Here is a 16,890-nt window from a genome sequence, read left to right on the forward strand (position 1 = left end):
TTGTTTATAAACTTCGGCTGCATATGTTGCGAAATCATCTTCATTGTCTTTCACTAGATTCAAAATTTCTATTTTTTATGCAAACGAAATATTTCTAGCAAGACAAATGCTGACAGTCTATACGCAAGCTCTACAGTTCTCTGCAAAATGCCCTTTTTATGGCGCATAGCAGTAGTTGTTAATCGAATTGTATATTAAATCTTATGAAAATGCGGTATTATTTTTATTTTGCACAATATTTTTTAGGACTTGTAAATGTATTTGATACGTGTTCTGGACATATAATGTTGCTTGTATTTGATTTCCATGTTAGTGAAATTGTAGGTTATAAGTGTTGTTGTTTTTTTTTTTACTAAATATTCTTGTATTTGCTGTTGTTTTCCGTCCGTGGGTTTCTGATGTTAAATAATTATTTTTGTCTTATAAATTTGTAGTTTTACTAATTATTCCTGTTTTAATTGCTGTTGTTGCAGTTGTTCTATTTATAATTTCATTATCCAAAGCTGCCTTAGATGCACCCATCTTTCGTATGATTGGGAAGGATAAAGAATGTATATTTCGTACGAAGCAGTATTCCCACAGTCAAGCGAAGCACTTGATAGCGAAACAGTGAAGACGAACATCAAGCTTACTCACCACATAATATTTAAAATTCAAAAGGATGAAATAGTCTGAAAGAAAAACTATAATTACAACTGTGTATTGATATTTCCTTAACATATTGAAACGCAATTTAACAGTATATATATATATATATATATATATATATATATATATATATATATATATATGTGTGTGTGTGTGTGTGTATGTGGGTATGCATATATATGTGTGTATGTGTGTATAATTATATTTATACAAATATATACATATATTGTATATATACAAAACTTAGTTTTATGATAATGTTTAATATGTATATATATATATATATATATATATATATATATATATATATATATATATATATATATAAATTGGGATTGTTTGCACACTGTTAATTTTGATTTTGTATTTTTTTCATAAGATTTTTTTTTAATTTCGATTATCTTTATATTATTTACAATACAGATATTTTTAATAGCAATACAAACACAGATGATAAATATAAATCCAATATAGTCACACTACCTTCAAATACCTGATGATGGTGCGTATATTATCGTTCGATTGTATTCATTGTCATAAATTCATATATTTCCGAAGAGAGTCCCTCTTTCACGCAAGTTATATATGAGGAGCTTGCCCGGCGCTCAAAGAATTGTATGCAAATTTCTAAGTCGGGTCCACCTACGGCGAAAATGTGTTTGTCAAAAAGTTATGAAAAAGTCGATAGTAGTCATTCGGCGAGTAACACTCAAGGGCACTCTGGTAACGTGTCGTGTTAAGTCATTGCAACCGCTCTCTTAACAATCCATAATTAAATTCTGGCTAATGTTAATGGCTGCTCGCATACGTTCATCGGATTAAGGATTATAAGACTAATAGAATTTTAAGCAGTCAAAAAAGCTTATCGAGCACTAAACCATATGGCGTTAGCAAAAGGAATAACATCGACTCTTACTAAGGCTGCACAATAATATTTTAGTTTGTACGCTTGTATTTTCCGCGATCAAAAAATCGGATATAAGAACTGACATTCTTCCCCCACCCGCCCAAATATTTTCTTTTTATTATCTCCATTGAAGTCATCGATATTGACTTCATCTTTTTTGATGTCGTTAGTAGTCCCGATATTTACACACACTTATTGATATATAAAATCAGAACTGCGATCACGATTAACGTTATTACGTTATAAAAGGGGCGGTAGTTGAGGACTTGAATTATCACAACATTTCGAACATGAAAACATTACAAAAAATAAACAACTTTTTTCTGTCAACACAGTTATTAAATATGTATTACGCATTACCTAAATTAATTACATAAAAAGATTGGTTGTTGACTATTGGCAAACAATTCAGTATATCATTATTCCGAATTTTTCTTACATTTTATCTACAACTGTGGAAAATAGAAAAAACGTTGAACAATAAAAACATCCACGGTGCAGTAGATTTACAATCTGCTTATACCGAGTTATAAATATCTTAGAAAGATAAACTATATAGTGCTTTTGAAGCAGATCTCTAGTGAAATCAATACATAAATAAAAAAAATGTCTGTAGTTACTAACGAATTTTCTAGAGTTCAGAACATATTATATCGATTTATAAGTGAACATTAATATTTCCACAAATTTCCATACTTAATCAATGCAAATACCTATGATACGAGCGATGAAGGGCTTAATGAAACAATCAGTAACTTCATGGAAATGAGCATTGTATTCGATTTAACATTAAATTACAATGAATATCCAGTTAATTTCTAGTCACAATTTATCAACAGGTAAAATGAAGTCAAATTTCGAGAGAATTAGATTGGTTAAACAACTTCTATTCTTCATAGTATTAATTCTCTTAGTCGTGCCTTGAGAATATTCTCCTACTATTTATAAGTGTTTCCTCAGTATTTTAAAAACGACAAACACATACGCACTAATAGATATTATCCAGCAGAATAATTGGAATACCTTCGATTACCATAAAACTAAACACATATAATATAGTTTTCGTATTGAAAAAGAAAATTGATCTCACCGTAGCGACCAATGCTTCATTCATAACTGCAAAGTTACTGAACCAATATGATCTTCAAGTCTCCTTTATGATATAAAGCACTGAAGAGCAAAGATCCGTTTATATTTCCGAACTTTTGAAATGAGTGTTATTAATTTGAATTTTTTGTATTTTTCTAAGAAGAGTTCGCATCCTGGAGACTATTCTTAGGAAGTTTCGTTGTTTTTCAGGTGCACGTTGTCGAACTCGGGAATCTTTCTAGCGAACTCGAGAATCTAGAAGGTTCACTATTTTATCAATGTGCGTGACATATTTTAGTTCTGTTAAATGTCTCACATAAATCTGAATTCCATCCTCCGTATATCGCGCACTGAGGACTGAAGCTTCGACCTCCATTGACAACCGAATTTTACATATTACTTTATGACACGCATTTTCGTCGACAGAAAATGTCCCAAGGTCGAGAATATAAACCTGAACCCCGAACGACCGCAATAGCAAATCACACTCAAGATGAAAAATCGTAGTCCGATTAATACAAATAATACAATTTATCAATCAATGAATAGAGTGATAGCCTGATCAGCCTACAAAGCAAAGAAACACTTCGGTGGATCTAAAATCTAATCTTTGTTTTAAGCAAACATAAAAAGTAACATCACATTTTATTTTAAGTTTGAAATAACTGACCGATTGAGAGCGCGTATTATAGAGATTAGTGGGCACATCTAATTAATGTACAAACTAATCTAGACTAAACAATTATTTTTCTATAATTCGTTTATCCTACATTAAATCTATTCATCTATAATTTCAAACCTAAACTTAATTATTACCTATACTCTTATACCCTAATAGACTAATGGTAGTATTTTCTCTTTCTATCGTTCTCTCGCCCTCTCTTCCCCATCTCTCTCTTTTGCGCGCTCTCTCTCTGTCTCTCTTCCCACTCACTTTCTAAAGATAACATGAGAAATGATTGTGTATAAGGCAAACTAGGAATAAAAACATCAATAATTAAATTAGCTGTGAAATCTTATAATGGCTACAGTCTTAGAATTTAATACGGATGGAGGTTTTGTAGCTGCGTGCGTAAAATACCTAATTGGAGATTTGGTATGTGTGCTTGTGAGGCCGTAACTCGATTTACTATTTTAGATTGGTCTTTCAGCTTTCGATATTCAATTGACAGCAGTGCACTTCCTGTTTTTTTTTTATTACACCATTATCTCATAAAAATGTTAACAACCCTTATGTTCTCATGACAACAAGCTCACAGGTATTTCTTGGGTAGATATGTGTCTCTGTCAATCTACCATTTCATATATATACGTGCATAACACCCTATTGGATTACTGGTTTTTAACTGACTTGAAAATAGTAGTTTTTGTCTCAAATGTGAAGAAGTAGTTCCGAACCGCCTCTAATAATCATGTTCCCCCGATCCTCACAAATTATCTTGTATTTATATTAGTCAAACTGCCACCTTCACTATTACCTGTTATCAGAGACTAGCCTCATACACTGTTTCATTCGATCAGTCCAAATTTGTATGGAAATAACACGGAAATCGTTAACTGATGTAAATACTATTTTTTTTCTTCATTTCATGGAAATTTCTCAGAACAAGTCTTGAAATCATTTGACGTAACGAGCTAACCAAGACGATTATTACAACGACAGACGGTGACTGTTGACCTTAGTCATGAAATGCCTAGGTCTATAAGAAACTTGAGGACATTCAGCAAGAAGATATTTCCACACCACTTTAGTTTGTAGAAAAAGATACTGGATTAAGTAACTATATTATAATAAATTATTAAAACAGCGAGTTAATAGAGGCCACTATGCCAGCAAACCAAACGACAGTAGTAAGGCAGGCAAATATAGATCAAACACTTTTGAAAAACACGTGCAATAATTCTATTTATACAAAACACCGAAACAAACAACATCACGTCCAATAAAGACATGTTGCAAAGAAAGTGTGGGACCATTCAAATTATAAACATATTTTTGCACCCCTTCTTGAACTCTGAAGACAAACATTCACCGGCCTAAATATAGCAAAAGCACGCCATACAGTGTCTGATAATCGATTTGTAGATATGGCAAGTAGTTTTTATTATAGAGTATAAATAAAAAAATTCAAATCATATTCAAAGTACAAGTTTATTTTAAATTCCTTTAAGGGTCTCCATGAAAGTTAATATAGGTCGCTTCAAGCGAAACCTTTTCATCGTATTGGAGACTATGTCGTTAGTTATGCCAATAAGTGTATGATACGTAAGTTTAAAATAACATTTTAGCAATAAAGGCGCAGAATAGTTTGACGTATATATGTATCTATTTACTTGGATTGACGAAAGTTAAAATGTATTTATCGTAGAAATGAATATATATATATATATATATATATATATATATATACATATATATATGTGTGTGTATATGAGTGTGCGCCTGTGTACATAAAGTTGAGGTATTTTCTCGCTCTGATATCGATATTAAAAGCCTATATTTTCTATAAAAAATATGAAAACGTACTTTTTAATATACATAGTGATGTACATGTGTGTGACTACATAAATATTAACCTAATTGCACATTTATCGTAAAAAACAAGCGTTAATTTTTTTCACTCACATATTTTTTATTGTTTTTAATTATAGGATTGGATGCATAGTTTCTGACTTCGTAGAATTTAAGAATAAACCGTTCTAAGACAAATATATATATATATATATATATATATGTGTGTGTGTGTGTGTGTGTGTGTGTGTGTGTGTAAGTAACCTAGATAGTTGGTTCGAAAAGTCTACACAGAACTTCTCTCTGAATATTTGCTTTACAAAGTTAAATTTTATATATAGCATATTTTAGTTGCATTCCATCGATTTAGTTTTTTAGCGGGTAAAAATAGATGCCAATGAGCCCTTGCTTTGCGTAAATTGTTTATACTCATCTTTTTACGTCTGCGCTAATTAAATTTTAAAAAATAGGTTAAACAACGTTATTCTTTGCAGTTTTTGTATACGTATGGATTTAGGTCATCCGTAATAGACTCACCTGACGAGCTGTATACTGTGCTACTGAGTATCCCTGATTGTACACAAATCTTTATGTTTTTTTACTTTTTGAATCGCTATGATCTATTAGGTACGAAATAGGAATCGATAGATAATTCCCTTATAATAATAAATATGAAATTTGCATGAATTTAAAATATTATACTTTACCGTATGTTGCGACTTGGCAACAGCGGACAGCCTGATTAAGCGTTATAATGTCGTATGAAGCCTCTTTGTCTAATTCTTTTTTTTTATTAATACTTTTCGTATATTTTATGTGTTTCTATTAATATGCTACATGTAGGATCCATACGTGTATTTTGCTAGTATTTTTTGCGAGTACTTTAGATTGAATTTGTCATAAAATACAGTCGAACATACAAACATGAAAAAACACATCTATATACTGTGAATAGGTGTTAAATAGACGAATTAAACAGAAATAGTCGATAGAATGGTTATAAATAAAGCATAAAATGAAACTACATAGATAAAAAAGATAAAAGATTTTCCGTTCTATATTTACATAGATATAATTATATATATGTGTGTGTGTGTGTGTGTGTGTGTGTATATAACTACTTCATTTACTCACATAAAATTAATATACGAAAGTATAGATTTATGCGTAAACTTTAAGTATTTACTTCAAAAGTGCTCAATACGTAGGTAGAGCTAGTTAGTAATTTATAAAATATATATGGCGATTAAGCTACACTAGATATTCGGCGTTTCATCCACTCTAGGATTCCTCAGGCTTATGCGCATAAGCCTAAGGAATCCATGAGTAGATGAAACGCCGAATATTCAGTGTAGCTTAATCGTCATGTATATTTTATAAATTACTATATATATATATATATATATATATATATATATATATATATAATCGAAAGTAATTTTTGCAGAAAACTTATTATTTATTAAATTTACTCTGATGTCGTTAATGTCCTAGTGTGGACAACATTTTGATTGGCTTTACTTTCCCCTCTGGGATTTAGAAATAATTGGGAAACTATGTTTATCTTTAATAAGATGACTGATTAATGACACATCTGTAATTGGCCGTGAGTATATAGCTGATTTAATTCACGCACCAAGAAAACAAAGACGAATTCGAGAATGGAAAATATTATTTGTTATGCTTTGAGGTAGGCAAAGGGCTGTCAAACTCAAACAATTGAGCTCATATCATTCTGTAGAATGAATGTTTTTCACTCATGGAGGTTGGCATGAGCGTAATAGTACACAATTACGTACATGCTTGTTCCAAATGTAAAAAAAGACCCTTGAACAAGGAAATTCACACGAAAGATGGCCGAAAAGTACGACTAATACTTTAGATAAATGACGATAAACACCATCATAAACATTATGAATATCATAAACATCATCAACATCATAAACAGCATGAACATCATGAACTTGCTGATAAAAGATAGATAAGGCAAATAAATATCACTCGTGTGTTTAGTGCGATTGAAGAACAAATACATTGATGAGATTCTTTACATAATTAAGCAAGACATGTCTGTAATATAGAGATATATCATAAACATGAAATATTTACATATGGGTGAGTTTATTGCTTATGACATGATTCTGCAGGTGTTCAAAGGTATGCCTGATACGTCACAGTTCACCTTTCAAAATATTTAATGATATCGATATTGTATAACAGAATGTGCATAAGCGCAATCATACACAGACGTGATAACTGATATAAAAGATATTATTTATTTGCAGACAACAAGCCCCCAAGTCCTTTACATACGTAATTCCTTCAACGTAAAGTCATTAAATACACATAATATATAATAATGTATAAGAAGAATTGAAAACTATATGATCAACAACGTAGTGAATTTGTCGTGTTTGGCCATCGATAGCTAAAATCAATATTTGATTCGGATTATCCAATTGTTTATTGTTGCAATATGTTTTAATCAGATAAATTTACTTGGATACGCTCTAATAAAGCTTTCTTCATCACTAAACAAAATAATAAATTGCCGCCACATCATATAGAATTATTTCTGAAGAAATATTGGCAGAATTATTTCTTGAAATGTTATAATAGTAGGAAAATAATTTGAATTTTTACAACAGTATTTAATGAGATGATAAAAAAATGCTGTTAGAAACTTTCGATTTTATTTCACAGTAATTTATGTATCTTTCTTTTTTGATTTTTCATTTTTCTAGCCGGGAATGGATAAATAGACATTCTTCTGCTATCGCTTACATTATAACCGAGTTTTTAAAAATTGCTTTAAATTTGAACAAATCCCTTAAAATGTAGTTATTTCTATTGCTCTTACACTTGGGTCACCGGGTATACATGCCAGGTAGTTTGTTGAGATTTTTTTCTTTGAATACAGGTACTGCTATAATTGATGGAATAATAATCTTCTTCAGGTTCCAATTTATTTTTATGCTATACATAGGACCTTTGTATTTCGTTAACTCTTCCATAGTCATCCGGAATAATCAATTATTTCTATAGTAAATTTATTATAATCTATGAAATACACTTATTTTGCAAAATAGATTTCTTTAAAACAAATAAAACAGGTAAAGACATCATCTCAAAATAGAAATGAATATGTTACTTAAACACTTCTAACAAGACCGTGGGTTAAATATACAGAGATTAACTTAGTACTAATAAGATAAGTCGTCACACGAAAAAGAAAGACACATACCCAGTTTGAAATTTTAGAAATGCAATATTCGATCCGAAAAAAATGTGTGAAGAATAGATTAAAAGGTTAAATGCAAGACGCGATAAGAAAATATCAAAATACAATATTACGAATCTATCGCTATAAGATTGTTAGATTTCAACGTTCAACAACGCCTTATTATAGTTAGATAATTTTATACTAGCTGAATTTCTTGCTGCTTTCATATAAAATAACGTTTTAGTCGAAGTATGAATTATATGTACTAATACATTTAGTGGTTTACTAGCAGACTACGCGACGTTGTCTGGTCGAAAAATACGCAAAATATTAGATTTTAATTTATGCAGATTTCGTATTCACCACTATAGAGACAATTCTCAATTCATTGTTGTATCGTACTCAGTATATAGTAGTGATTTACCAAAGTTGATTAACTTGCTAGAGGTTCGAATAAAAACCAACGTATTCAACACTCTAGCGATATCCCCTAAACATATAGATACATTTTTATTCAAACTAAATACATTAATGCAGATTAACGTACTAATGTATATGTGCGCATGGGTGAAAGCTATAAATTAAGTCGACTTCCGCCTGCTAGATTTAATTTTTTTAATTGTGACCCCTTAAGAGCCACAGGTCCAAATGCCCCATATATCAAGTCTGAAATCGGCAGACCAAACATTTACAGATAAATGTGGTAGACGCTGGAACGCGCACACATGGAAACATATCTAGAAGACACTTTGTGTGTGTTAGAGATATATTTCCATGTAGACTTTCGCGCGTTCGAAACAAATATTTCTGCTTAGAACACAATTCAATCATGATGTTTGAATTTTGTATTCAAAACTTTAATGCAAACAATTAAATAAAAAAAATATTTTTATAAAATAGACAGCAGGCTCTCTACAGTTCAATGTAGACTACAATGTACTATGGATTAAGTCACTGCAGGGAGGCACGTGAATCTTTTTCCCTGTCTACCGGGATGGGTTTCTAACTATAGTAGACTAATAATCGATTTAATTAAAAAACCAGGTATTTCACTGAGTTCGATTCCAATAAAAACATAACGAAATACAATCTTTCATGCGACGCTATTTCTAGCGAATCAGATTTTCATGCGTTTTAACGTTTGATATTAACGTGCGGGTTTCACGACTATCGTTTGAATTATTATCTTTTTTCAAATGTTATCCATTTGCTTTTATCATCTGAAATCGTCGACGAAAAATTGAAAACTTTGGTTGTTCATACTGAATATAAATTATTATTTTAAACAGAACAGATCATTCCTTTTTTAATTAACAGTATATGATTAAGCGGATCAATTCTGTGGGTTTTTTTTTGTATTTATAGTTCATCCAGCCAAATCTTAGTCTTGTAAATATGGGGACAGGTGTACGCATATTAATTACATCAATTCACCTGTGAGTTGATTTTATTTTTCGTGAAAAGTAGCGTTAGTGTTTTGTGTTACAAACGTATAAACTTCTTGATAAACTTTGCTTCTCTCAATCTTCCTTGCATTTGTATACTTTGTCACGCTGATACCGGCAACTTTGAGATCGAAGATACCTGCATTGGCATATGTTTACTTTAAGAAACGGCTATTTTAAATATATCATACATGATTCTTATTAGAATCTCTTCATTATTTTTAGTGATATCTGTAGAATGTCTGGGTCTCAATTGATTATAATGTTCTTTGCGCAGAAAAATGTTTTCATTTGCTGCAACATATTACCTGTGTTATTCTATTGGTTATTATTTCCTTTTTCTAAAATATTTTTCTAGCTTTAAATAATGAATACAAAAAACTACGTCACCAGGCATCTCTTTTTTCTTGTATATATCTTCACCGGATTTAATAACATCTTCCAAATGCAGAACCTTGCAAGCAATTACTCTGATGGCCTTACATTCTGGATCGGCATGATTCTATAAATAAGCTGTCCAAAAAGTCACTAAAAAGTTTGGAACTGAAATAGATTATTTATTTCTCAGGATATCTTTCTGTAATTTTAACACAATCTGACTAAGACATTGGAGAATTTAAAAAACATTCAAAACTCAAACTATCTTAAATTGTATAAAAATATTTTTTAATGTTGCCCATTTTAACCACGCATATTTGTGCTCTTTCCAACACATTATCCATGACAGATTGCAGCATTTTTGAATTGCGATTTAACTCCCTTTTTTTTCTTCCTGATTTTTTCCTTCAATTCTTGTAGAGTTTGGGATCGGTTCGAATTGTGTTGTGATTTGAGCTCTCTCTGACATGAAAATGCAATTGATCCTGATTTTTGTAAAACAATTTTACTACTTTCGTACGTTGTTATACTTATTCATAATTAATTTCAAAAATATAATCTGTAAAATATCTGAAATAGAGAAAAAATAATCATTAATGTTAAAATAACAAAGATTTTCAACCCTTCAGTGACATTTTGGAACATCCTGTACTACCCAAAATGATGAAATAGTTTTTCTTTTGTGCTCAGGCTTCATAATTGAACACAGACTGTTTGCATTTGTAAAGTTTTTCCGCCTCTCTATTTGATACTCGATACGAAACCAAGTCCAACCGACATCTGTCGTTGATTATAATCGAATATTTACAGGTGGGTTTGTTATTGTTAGTTACAATACCCTGTACAGTTTCACTAAATTTTCTTGCCAATAATTATATTTTTATATTTCAGTTGTCTGTCTTGAAATCGCAAGGTGGCGAGTGTGACATCATTTAAGAATTTACTTGTGTAGAGTACCAGGCATTTCTACTTTATCTGTACCCTGCTGGCATGTTGAAAAAGGTGACACTCTCTATTTTTTTTTTAGTTTTATCGATCAGATCAGTGTATTCATTTTTCAATGAATTATGTTTCCCCGCTGTTTACTTCAAATATCATAGCGTAATTGGAAGAGCTCTAATATTGCTACATAACAAACGCGACAACTGACTTTCGTGCCTTGGCAGCATTTACAATGTTTCGTCCAGTCGTTCAAAATAAGTAGGTATGAATATTAAAAACTAAACGGTGCGAGCGAACTTTTTAAAATACATATCCTATTATAAATTTATAGTCGAATGGAGGCCCTGTCGGTGATGCATTAGAATACGCCGACTGCCCCCCCCAGAGGGAAAAAGTCCCTCAATGGGGGTCCTGGATATGACCTTAAACTATATCCAGTGGTGAGGCCCCAGCTTGTGAACTTTGGGGAGTGTGGAGCCACCCTTTAATTACCATTGCACCCAGGTCCACTCTGACCCGGAGTGGTAGTACCTGTTAGGGTCCCAACTATGGGTTAAATAGAAACGGACGTGAAAACAACAAATATATTCTATTAAAAAAAAAAAATTCTTTAAAATCTTTGGATTCGGCATTAAATAACTTGAAAAGGGTTGATATGCCGTAAAACAAAAACAACCAACCAACCATAGTCGAATGGAATTACCCCCAAAACTGTAGTCGATTTACCGTGTTAGTTTGTTTAGCTTCTTCACATCAAATATTGTTAAAAGCGGCTTGTGTGTCCCAAATCATGTGCTACTTTCTTCGCAAATCTCTAAGTGTATTTATTTATTCGGCACCCAATCCTTCATTACAAGCACCTGCTGGTACAATAAATTTCTGCTTCAGCTCGAAATGCGATAACGGTAGATCTTCGTGTTTTTAAGCATGTTCTTATTTTTATGGAACGTAGATGCTGTACTATTATTCACAAAATTATTTTATGCAATTCATATATATATATATATATATATATATATATATATATATTTTTAATATAATTCTATCGTAGCTGACTAATTCAAAGAATACTAGAATTTTTTACATTATCAGATATGTACATGGCCTCAGCCTTTTCCGTGTCTTTTTTTCTTCTTTACTCTTTATGACCTTCCCTAAATATGTTATCCTTTTTAGGAATGACTGCATTTTCAGCACTCATCTTTTACTAGCAGTTCTTATTTCTCTCAAATACTGCTATGATATGCGTTTTTTGACGAGTCTCGTGTCTTCTTTTGACCAAGGTACGATCTAAATATGCAATTACGTATTCCATATCAGTCAACATTCTGTCTATCATTTGATGAAACAAGCGTGTGACTGATTTCAATGCGGAAACATAACGATTCAGTTTTAACATTCTTCATTGTGTTTGACATGAACCTTAGCTTCAGACAAATCTTACATTGAAAACCGTCCTCTTTCTACTTTATTGAATATATATATATATATTCTGAATATTGTAATGGATATGTATGGTCTTTTAAACACTTACTTTATCTCGTAAAAAGTCAGCCCATACTCGATGTATAAGTTTTCTTTTATATATATATATATATATATATATATATATATGGATGTAGTGTCGAATTTGTTTAATGTGAATAGTAGAGTCTTATAATTACGCCAAATTATTCTAATATGTCTCAATATTTAATATTTTCGAGTGCCAAACATAGTAATTTTCAGGTTGACAAAAGAAATAGTAGAACACTTTTTTTAATTCGAATAAAAAGCGATGGTTTCAAATGCACAATATTTTTTTCTGGTTGTTTTGTTTTCCTCTTTACAAAAATGAATCAGTAACTTCCATAATTTGTTCAATATAACCCCGTCTAGGCCAAAACGATTTTATTTCGAATCTTTATTTTTCATAACAAAGTAATGTTACATTTTAATTCGCTTTTATATCAGATCTAATACCATTCTGGCAATTATTTTTGGTCGTGATTAGTAACAACCTATTTTCCAAATGTGTTACTTTATTACCGATAAATCACTTCGTGAATCGAGTTATAATTTAACCGTCTTGTTCTTTGTCTTTATATTAAGGCATTTTTAAATTTGTCTCTCGTCAATTTCGTTTTTAGACAACAATATTTTTCCTTTAAGATTGATATATATTTATACTTGTGTGCATTTGGCCAGACTATGGAAACATTTATGGCTTACACATTCGCAAGTAAAGCGTAGTTTATCTTTAAATAACCAAGAATTTATTGAATGTCTTTACATATATATCAGAATTTACATATTTTATATCCGAGTTTGTTGTCTTAAACATCTTATTCGTGAATAATAATGTAATACTTATCTATTTTATATTTACTAGACGCTGGCATTTATTCATTATTTTTACAGCTTAACATTTGGATCTTGCTTCATAATACTGAGAAGTCTTGAGCTAATTTATGTTTCAGTCCAATTTGACTTTGAACAAATATTTTAAAAAATTGAACATATCGCGTGATAATTATTTTCTTTTCAATCCCACACAGTGTGCGTTAAATACGCAAACATATATGACAAAATCAGTGTCTTATTCTTTATAATATTCAAACTTTTATGTCTAATGTGAAATAGACACTGTTTTCGAAAAATTTAGAAAATGTACTATTCTCTCAGTAAATGACACGTCATCCATGTTTTAAAAGCATTAATTCGGGTAATTAGGATTTTTCTCTTTATAAATATTTTAACAATAGCTTGATATTTCCTTGTCACGTCCTGAAATTTTAGTACAAATTGTATTTCATTATATAGATGTGCACAATAAAAAAAAATTATAAAAATTTCTGTTGCGTCCCCAGGGGCAAAACACGCCCACAAAATGGCCCAAAATGACATCTTTTGATCATTCTATTACATTCTTATTAAACGTGGACAAAATGTGGAACCCATTGTTTTTAATATAAATCCAGCATGAGTGACCTTGGCAAGTTCTGCTTCGCGCCCCTGAGGATTTTCAGTGCGAAAAACGCCCTTTTTGTTACTCTATTTTTATATTTCTAAATAAAATCTTAGCATGTGTGAGTATATAGTGATTTTTCACGGTGGTCAACTCAAATATACATGTGTTAAGACCTTAAACTGCATTGTTATCCATTTACACTTGGATTCGGCGTCCTTCATAGCTCAAAAGAGGTAAAAAAAATTGCCCCAAAATAGTCAGAAATCACATATTTTTCCACATAGCGTTTGATCTATCCATTAGATTTTCCTTAAATTTGGCCAAAATGTGGAGGCTATATTTCTTAATACGAATTCTGACTCTGGCAAAATTCTGGTTCGCATTTCTCTGAGACTTTTATGGCTAAAAACATGCCTTTTGGAGCTCATTTTTTTATATTACTCAAAAGCTTGATATGTATGTCTACATAGTAGTTTTCCATGGTACTGAATTCAAATATGCATGTCTTAAGGTGTGAAACTGCACCGTTTTTCCAGTTTCACTGAGATTCGGCGTTCCTAGGAGCTCTAAAGGGGCACAAATTCCCCAAAATGGCAGGAAATCACATTTTTACCCCCATAACTTTTGCCCCATTCATTAGATTTTTGTGAAACTTAGCGAAAATGTAAAGACGACGTTGGTCCTTAAGACTTCTCACATTCATCATTTCTTCACTATTTTTTGTTGCGTCATTTCACTTGCAGCACCAGAAGGGGTACCATGCATGCGTGGCTTGTTTATTTGGAAACGACCCTCGAATGAAACAGAGCACTCGTGACCCCACAAACAACCGGCTTCCATCGCTAGCAAAAGTGCATTAAGAACGGCGGTGACTACATAGAGAAATAAATTCTAAAGCACAATTATTCGCTCGTATTAATCGTACCAACGATCTCCTCGTAGTTCTTCAATTTTCTTTAGATAAAATAGACAGAAGCTACATGTTTGGAACACCCTTTCTATGAAATCGTTCATCGCTAGCAAAAGTGTATTAGAAACGGTGGTGACTATTTAGAAAAAAAAGTTCTGGAGGAGAAAAAAGTCGCTTGTCCTAATGTTACTACTTCCATCTTCGTATTTCTTCAACATTCTGAGTGTAATAAACGGAGAGTTTCTTTTCAGATGATCCTCATATTGATTTTAAGTAAGTAAAATAATATAAATTATAATTTTGCACAATATTTATTCAGTGCTAAAAAGGCCTAAATCTCAAATGAAATTGCAATTTCAGATATGGCAAATATTCTACTTAACTGAATGTTTTTAATGTACGTTTCAAAATAATTGTACAATTTTTATCTATCATCCATTTATTAGTGACTTATAATTGGTGAGCGAATAATAGTTTTATTTTATTTTCAGCGTTTCTTTGTTGGTTCGTTTCTAATATTTAAGTTATTTCAAAATAGAAAGTTTTCTATGTTAAATTTGACATGAAATTAAAACTGTGTCATATATTTTAATCATTACTACATCTGAAATTAAATAGTAAAGTCATATCTACAAGAAACCCTACTCATTGGTCGTCCCTATTTTTTAATCTGCAAGAATTAAACCGGGACACCGAGAGCAGCAATTCTCATGTTATACGCAGTGGAAGAAGTTTGGACCAGAAATTAGGAAAACATATACAGATTAGTTCGCTAACTTCATCAATTTTCAGCTGTTAGCATGAGATATCTGTGCATGACGAAAATGGTACTGACGGTCGACGATTTCCGGATTTTTACCAAAGTTATGTTAAACCCCTTATATCGTCTAGCGTAATGAAATTTTTTTATGAGCAAAGTTTTCATTTACAGAAGTGAACGTTTCTGGAACTATACCGCGGAGCTATTTTATATAATAACACGGCAGTTTCAAGTCCAATCTTAACAAATACTTCTTGAGTCAACTTATTAAATAATCCAAATCTGCGCAATAATCAGCATCATTTCAAATAATCCCAGTGTTGTCTCCCTGTAAATCTGCCACTAATTTAACCATTTTCCATTAGTAGAGGCTGTGCCTTAAGAAGTTATGCCACCATGAATTATAATAGTGAGACCTGTCCTACATGAATAACTCTGCCTATAATGGGAATTTTATACAGAATAACTGATATTGCTACGTTGCCACGAGTGCAAGTGTGACATCGATTTATATCGCTTTTTACTGGTGTATTAGTTTATGTATTAGTTTTCATCTTCACGTTGAAATGCGTGATTACTTCCAACAGTTAAAAGACGAAAGACGTCTGATGCACCGCGTAGCACCGATGACTTGTGTAATGTTTACAAAGGCTTTTCTAAGGCATGCTATTAGTTTCGACAGCAATCCAAAGAAAAATAGCGTAATCTGTGAAAACAAGCATAACAGGCGGGAAAATCAGACGTAATATTTAATGAACGCTCGTACTAAATCATCAATAAAATGGCCTGAACATAGAAAAATGAATAAGTATGAAAAAGGAATATTTGAAAATAGAAAAAGCACAAAAATAAAACATAAAAATATGTTCAGTTTATAAATTCATTTAATATTAAGTAAGTGCATGAGTGCATTTAATACTAAGAAATAATAACGATGGTTTTCGTTATGAAAACGTATTTGAAAGCCGTCATTTGTTAATGGTTGTCAGTTTGCAGACATGTAGAAAATCGAAAAATAAAGCAAATAGCGATGATAAAATTTTCGCCTTTAGAAAAGATGATATGATTCCATTTCCGTTTGATGAAAATCTGTTTTCATTTTTTGTTGCAGATTATCTACTAGTTG

This window comes from Euprymna scolopes, chromosome 5, assembly GCF_053919585.1.
Source record: "Euprymna scolopes isolate OS-2025 chromosome 5, ASM5391958v1, whole genome shotgun sequence".
Taxonomy (NCBI): Eukaryota; Metazoa; Mollusca; class Cephalopoda; order Sepiida; family Sepiolidae; genus Euprymna; species Euprymna scolopes.